Genomic DNA, 8,427 nt, shown 5'->3' with positions numbered 1-8,427 from the left:
AAAACATATAATTTTTTTCTTCCCTCAGTTCCATACTGAAATAATTAAATKTTTACCGTACAAAATATTTTCTGTTTCATTTATATTATACATTTGGAAAAAACACGTTTTTCTGTTTCTTTTTGATATTTCTACACCGAAAATATTAAAATTGATGCCTTGTATCGGTAGAAAATATATTTCTTTCATTTACGTTAAAATGCTTGAAAATATAACTTTTATGTTCTTTGTCTGTCGGCATTTTGATAGCAAAAATATGAAACACGATACCGAAAATCGGTACAAAATATTTTTTTTTTAACATTTAACTGGAAAGCTTTGGAAAATTGTAGCTTAATGTTCTCTGTCCGAAAATCGGTACAAAAAATTTTCTTTCTACATTTAACTGAAAAGCTTTGGAAAATTGTAGCTTAATGTTCTCTGTCGACATTTCAGTACCGAATATATTAAACTTTATACCCTATATTTGTTTCACATATGTATATCAAAATGTTTGAAAAAATCGTTTTTCTRTCCTCTGTTTGTCGCATTTTGTTAGCAAAACTATTAAACTTTTTACCGAAAATCGGTACAAAATATTGTTTTTCTACATTTAACTGAAAAGCTTTGGAAAATTTTAATACCGAAAATATTTAACTACTGATACCGAAAATCGGTATAATTTTTTTTTTATTTTTATTTAAGTGAAAACATTTGAAATATTTTAGTTTCCTGTCCTCTATCGACCTTTCAATATCGAAAATATTATAATGTATACGTAAAATCGGTATGAAATATTTTTTGTTTCACCTAAAGTAACATTTTTGAAAATTTTTGGTTCAATGCGATTTATATTTCTTATTCTTGGAATAAGTGCAGCTACCAAATTTTTCAGTAAATCGTCTGCCCCTTTTTCAAATCTAGTAAATTTTTCCGACAAGGACAGTTGTGTTCAACACTTTAATAAGTAATATTGTATTGTTATGTTTCACGACTTTGCTGCATAATTTACACCCTCACGCGCGTGCGACACGTAAACGTTTGTTGCTATTGTTGTTATTATTATGTGATGTAAAACCAACCGATTTGAGTTTAGAATTATGGGTTTATACCGCTGTGAGAGGCGAACGTTTTGAAAGGTGCGCATGTTCACAATGGCCCTGTCACTTTTGACAACTGAATGATGTAAACTCAAGTAAAGTGTCAACAATGCTATAATACTAAACTATTTCGCTGTATGTTTTTTTTTTTTTGTCTAATTTTTCAGGTTGTGGTTCAAGTGTTTGGCCTCGAAAAGAATGGCATGCCTGCCACAAGGCACTGTTACTCTCAGAAGTTTCCATCATCGTGTTATAAACTCGTAGCGAATTCAAAATTGTTCGTAAATGTCTAACTAACAGTAAAAGCTGTAAGTACGCCATTTTTCGTCAGCAAAAATTATTTTACCTCATTCCACACCAAATARTCAATATAGATCCACTGATTATCGTTACGCATACTGCATTTATGCAAGTAAATGCAKGTGTGAGTGGTTACATAATTTCCAAATTGCGGCACTCACTCTCATTTTGCCGATAAGGAAAGCGCCTGCGTGAATTGATTTGCTGCCGTAAGCGTTTATGGCGCAAATATTTCTCTTGCRCAGGCGCAAACTGCAAAACACACACACATACACACACCTGCTTTTGCATGTTGCAATTCAGCGTAATTCGCCATAGTCCACTGCCTTTGGACATAAAGCGCATTTCAGGCGCACATTTTACGTGCGTCGTGTRCACAGAGTTGCGTGTTGCAAGCTGCTTGCCCAACTGCCTGTTCCTTGTAATACTAAATATTGGTTGCACGTTTCATAAGAATTATATCATGCATCGGTTAGCTATTTTAGTACTTTGCTGTTATGTGAGACTTTTGAAAGCAAGCTCCGGCTTMTCTATTGTGTTATGTCATAAGTTGTGAGGCTTGTGGGTAAGCGTGAAAATCGTCTAACGTCCACGGGAAAACCCCACAACAACTTTACCTTTTTGGAAAAATATTTTTATAGGTGCTAAGTGAGAGTGATTATATCAGCCATTAAAATGTTATGCTTTCCAGCTTTTAACTCTATGATAGGTTATTCAAAAGAAATACAGTTCCTCGCCCATTGACTAAAGCTGGCSGCGTCAAAGCCATTGCTTCCTTCAGACGATCCAAGTTTGAAGTGAAAGTTTGACCATATTRAAGGAGCTCATGTAAATAATTCCCTACCAGTTGCACCAAACAAGTACCAAAACATGAATGGTTGTCAATACTGGTTAGGTCGCTCCAACTTAACGCAATTCGATCACCCTCTCTCTTTCTCATAGAACCCCTTGTGCTTATTGGCAAAAAAACTGACACAGTCGATATTCACAAGCCTCTCTTGAGGCGGATCATTATATCATAAGCAAAATCATTCACCATAGGCAGGAATAAATCGTAATCACTTGGTGCTCTCAACGACCTATAAGAAGGATGCATAGTAACCTTCTAACTAAGGTAATGGAGCTTTTGACGAGTCTCTAWTTATATGTGTGGCCTGGCGTTGTCAATCCTGGCTTGTTTTCCGTTCGTCGGCTYACCRCGATTCGRTCACAACCGGCTTCACTTGACGTTRCYRTAAGTGAACCACTWSTCATCACCTTTACCAGTTGTTTCAGAAGTTTTTCGATTYTATTGCCATTCAGCCGTGAAAGTTCGGAGCTCGTATGACAGCCCTACATCGAAGCACTTTTTGTATGCTGTCTTATTTAAATTAGTTTTCACATTTTCATGTCCGTCTCAAGCAATAYTGAGTCAAACTATCACAAAACTGTCTGAGAAGTTTAGTATCAAATCTTATCTTTCCTTCACGCCATGTCAATTTCTGCAGTAATTTCTTTTTATTCAGAAGCTAATTGCTCCGCTTTTAAGGCTTATTGATGGGAAATCGGATATTTGACAGGTCTTTGTTGTGTTTATATTTTTGTGATATGCCAAATGATGTTATTTGAAAAATGGTTTTAAGTCCCCTAGAGCTAAAATGTGCTCTGGGAGACAGTTTTGTGAAATGCTATATTTTTTGTGTATAATTTGCGAAGACTATTAATATTACTTAGTTAAAATCAGTTTAAAGTTTTAATTTGAACGTTTTCAGATTAAAGTGCTTTCTTAAGCTATCTTGCCACCTATTCGATATATTTTTGGACCTTTTTTATTTGAACGTCAGCTTTTAAATAGTCCCCGGTTTGGTATTGTTATCAAACCGAAACGAGAGTGTCATATTTCTTTGAGCTCTTTAGCTGAGCTGAAGAGAACATACTTAGAGGTTAGTTTACTACTCATTACTCATATTGCAAAATCTCATTAATTTAACCATATTTTTGTTTAAAAAGGTTTAAGCAAGTGGCCACCTTCCTGCATAATTTCCAGAGCAAGCATGTTTAAACCTCCATATATTTTTAGACARATTCCAAGATAACAATTAAACAGGTTTCAATAGTTTAATATAGGGAATTTTTTCAAAAAAAGGGTTATCACCTGTTCGAAAACTTCATATTTAATAAAATGTATAGTGAGATAAATTGTCAAATGTACAATATAACATTGTAAACCTGTACAACTTGTATTACTTAGCGATTTCATAAATTTATTTTTTTGTTTAACATTTCAAACAGGTGGTAACTCTAAATAAAAAAWTTCTCACATTAAACTGCTTAAACAAACGAGTATAAAGTATTAGTTTTAAATGCTGTTTTATTTCATTAAACCTAAATATAACAATTCCAAACAGGTGGCAACCGTTTTTCCTTAACTTAAGCTTCTTAAAACTATACAGTGTGTAATKCTGGTTGATTTCATAAATTAGTTTCTTTGCTTAAAATGTTAAAACAAGTGGCAACTCTTTATAAAAAGGACCTCATATTAAACTTTTTAAACTAACAAAGCTTTTAATGCTATTTGATTTCATAAGTAATAAGACTATAATTATTTCAACTAGGTGGCAACACTTTTTAAAAATTTTAAGCATAAACAATTCGCAATGCCTCTTCATTTCATTTTTTTCTTAAAATTTGTAATCAGGTGGCAACTCTATACACCAAATTCCTCACATTAAACTTCTTAAAACAAACATGGCTTTGAAGGCCTSTTGATTTCATTATAAAAAATGTTAACGCTTTAAAATAGGTGGCAACACTTTTATAAAATATTTCCTTTTTAAGAAATCTTGCTTGACATTTGCAAACAGGTGGTAGCTCCATATACAGAATTCCTCGTACTAAGCTTCTTAAACCTAAAAAGCCTTGAATACATCTTGATTTCAGTATAAATATACATACATAATATTTTCATTAGGTGGCAACACATTTTAACAAGTCGTTTACTTCTTAAAAATCGTAAAACTATACAGTTCTTTTTTTTTTTGGGTAAAATATTTTCAACCAAGTGGCAACATTATATACGAAATTCCTTATTTTAAACTTGTTAAACCTACAAAGCCTTAAATATTTTTTGATTTCATTATAAATATACGTTCATAATATTTTCAAATAAGTGGCAACCTTTTACAAAAAGTATTTCTCCTCTTAAGCTTCTTAAGTCTAAACAGTTTTTTAATGTTTCTTGGTTTCATTATTTTTAATTATTATTTTTTTTTTTTATACAATTTTCGACCGGCTGGCATCTCTTCATAAAAGAATTCTTACCTTAGCTTCTTAAGGTATAAAGCTTTGTATGCTTCTTGATGTCATTATTATTATTTTTTTGTTAAAATTTTGTGTAAAAAATTAACTTAGCTTTCGGATTTTCTAAAATCTTTTTCACACAATTCTTTATCGATTTATTTTTTTATTATTTTTTAAAAAATTTTACAATATCTTTTCTACCGAAATACATAGGTGTATAATTAGCCTGAAACAGTATAAGTAGTGATATAACAAAAACTCAAAATGATGCTCAAAACTCAAATCGCAGAAGCAACCATTAAACCACAACCATTCTGCTGAACACACAAGTTAAGCCATTTCTTTCCATTTCAATTTATTAAAATATTTCATAATTTGTGCGTATCATTAAAAAGTCATTGGCACATTTGCATATTATATTTAGTTATCTGAAATCATTAAGYAAAGTCTTCTTCCCGTACGCACTGACAGCCGAAAAGGCAAACAGTCAACGATCTGATCGGTGCCGCTGACACAGGCAAGTTCGTCGCTTCAGTCTTTTGTTTCGCTGACACATATCGCGCATATGAGTATATTTCAATATCATACGAGCATTACTGTTGGCTCTCACATTTCAGCGTCGCCCTTTCATACCGTCTTTTTTATAATAAAACACCCACATTTAAGCGCTCGAATTTATTGATGTGTAGATTGAACAAAAAAAAACAAAAATTCAATGAGAAATAATAAAATTGAAATTCTGTGCGTCGTTTTAGTATGGCAAGTACATTTCGTTGAGGCAGGCGGACAGTGGACGGTGACGTTTCGTTTACACCGCGAATTGATTTGTTCTCAACGCCTCGTCGTGCGCGCACTCAACTCCACTCAGCTCAGCGCCTTATTAGGTAGCCGCAATGTCAAGACAAAAGGCAGCAACACCAACACAATTATTTGCGCACATAYATATAACACATATATTTGCATATCATTATATATTCATATGTGTGTATATGTAAGTCAGAAATATATTATATTAATACCTGTGAAATTATCAAGAAGCAACGAGTATTTAGCTGCCTTGAAAGCTGCTAACTTGCAAATTGACGTCAACAGCGCTGACGCTCAACAGACGTGATGATATTGCTAGAACAGAAAAACAAAAGCAACATCAAGAATAAAAACTCAAAAGCAAAAAACAAAAAACAAAAAAAAATAGAATATTCGAAACCAACAACAACAGCAAAGCATTCATTATTTATGGCTAGAGCACGCCAACGCGCCGCCATGAAATGGGTGGAAGCCATTGCTGTCATTTGTTTTCCATTACTCAAAAGCATATTTTATTTATGACATTGCTTTTCGAAATAATTTTTGCTGCCTGCAATTGAGTATCGAAATTATTTCCATGCTATGCTAAATTTAAATATCTTCTGCCATAATATTGTTGTTGTTGTTGTGCAGCATTTTATTTTTAACACCACATAAAGCAACTGTGACAGGCAACGGCCAACAGCAGCGCGTAATTATTTATTGCTTGAAGTAAATTGTGATAGTTGCGAGTGCTATTTGAATATGTCAGGCAGCACAACTGCCGAGTACGAACGAAGATCGTCAAGAATTCAATAAACAGTTGACTGCAATTACAGCACTTCCCACTTACATGCCTATATTTGTATGCTATATGTAAAACAGTGGTTCCCAAACGATGCTGCTGAATATGAATGTGTGACTAACTATAATTACTCAGTTTGAAAGATTGTAAAAAAAAATTGTTGATTAAAAGTCATAAGGTGCATTTTTTTGAAATTTGCATGAATAAGACTTTTTTATTTTTTTTTTAATTTTTTTTTTATTTTTTAAAGTGTTGATGGTGCTCTATTCTGATGAAATGTATGGTAAACTTAAGCTGAGTATATTGCAAAGATTGCTATGTGCATATAAATGATCAAAAAACTCTTATTTGCTGGTAATACTGCCATAATATATATATTACAATATGGTAGCATTAACAGCTTGTTTGAAATAAGTTTTTGAAAAAAGTGACAGCCATACTCGAAAAAATCTTCTCAGTACCCTTTAAAAGCATTACGAGCTTACACCCTACAGTAACATAGTTAAAATTTTTATTTGTTTTATGAATATAATTGAAAAAATTTGAACAAGGTGGCAACTCTACTATAAAAAAATTCATCTGGAATCTTTGTACTTCATTATCATTCATTCGTTCGTTCATAAAAAATTTATTTTATTGAAAAAATTACAATTAGATGGCAACACCTCTATTAAAAAATAATCTGTATTCAAATTTAAATTTCTCTACTTTGTTACTCATATTGTACTAGTAAAAAATTACTTTCAATCAAAAATAAATTTTTACTAAGTGGCAACTCTTCTATAAAAATGCATCTGGTTTCATATTTAAATATCAGTACTTTGTTATCAATATTGTGTGTATAAAAAATTTTTTTAATTAAAAAAATTGCAACTAGAAAGCAACACCTCTATTAAAAAATTCATCTGTATTCAAATTCAAATTTCTCTACTTTGTTACTCATATTGTATTCGCATAACGTTTATTTCTTTCAAATTTAATTAAGTGGCAACTCTTCTATAAAAATGCATCTGGTTTCATATTTAAATATCAGTACTTTGTTATCAATATTGTTTGTGTTAATTATTTTCATTAAAAAAATTGCAATTAGATGGCAACACCTCTATTAAAAAATTTATCTGTATTCAAATTCAAATTTCTCTACTTTGTTACTCATATTGTACTTGTAACAAATTAATTTCAATCAAAAATCAATTTTTACTAAGTGGCAACTCTTCTATAAGCTTCTATCTGCTTTCAATTTAAATCTCTGCACTTTCTTATTCATATTGTGTTCGTAAAAAATTGATTTGATTGAAAACTAATTTTTAGGAGGCAACCCTATTCAAAGAATATTTCTCGCTGTTCCTAAACAAGTTCGGTTTGTAGTGTTTCTATAGTCATTTTAATAATTCTAATGAATAAACTTTTCGAACAAGCGCTAAAAATTTAACAATTAGAATTTTATTAAATAGAAACCGGAGCAAAACTTTCATACTATTTATGTTCAACCTAGTAGAACCTGATATATTAATAGTATATTCGCAMCAGCGTCCTCTATCATTCCGGTCGAAAGTAAGCAACTATTCCCTAGAACTTGCTCGCTTCTTGACTGCAAGGTGCCTAAAACTCACCTAAAATCCGCTAAATCCGCCACGACTCTATTTACAAACTGCACGTAGGAATACAGACTGAACCACAACATATCCGTTGATGATATTAAAATTCCTATCGTTAAATCCTAAAATTTAGGTATCAAATTCGACAATTCGCACGCCTTCACTCTGCACACAACTGCAATTGTTACAAAAGTACAAAGCCGCAACAAGATCCTCATGCCGCTTGAGGCTAGAACAGAGAGACGCAAAACACAAAGCAATCTTTCGGCCGGCCATACACAAATTCGCCTTCCCAATATGATCACCTGGATGCAGCAGGAAGCAAATGGAGCAGAAGACTATTAGAACACCGCATTGCGCACCACAGCAGGATGTCTCTTGATTTCTCTCATCAAGCAATTTCATAGTGAGGCCTGCATGCCGCTTGCAAAAAAAACATTCTATAATTCGCTCCAAGCAGGTTCTGCTCGGGTGTTTCGGAGTAACTCGCTTGAAGCAAATGCTCCTACTAAGTGTGGACATCAGGAGAAGATTCCTCTAACATGTCTACGAACAATATATTGAACAAAATTCAGATGTG

This window comes from Bactrocera latifrons, unplaced genomic scaffold (assembly GCF_001853355.1).
Source record: "Bactrocera latifrons isolate USDA-ARS-PBARC rearing strain unplaced genomic scaffold, ASM185335v1 scaffold_778, whole genome shotgun sequence".
Classification (NCBI taxonomy): Eukaryota; Metazoa; Arthropoda; class Insecta; order Diptera; family Tephritidae; genus Bactrocera; species Bactrocera latifrons.
The sequence above is the reverse complement of the archived record's forward strand: the minus strand, read 5'-3'. Positions refer to the sequence as shown.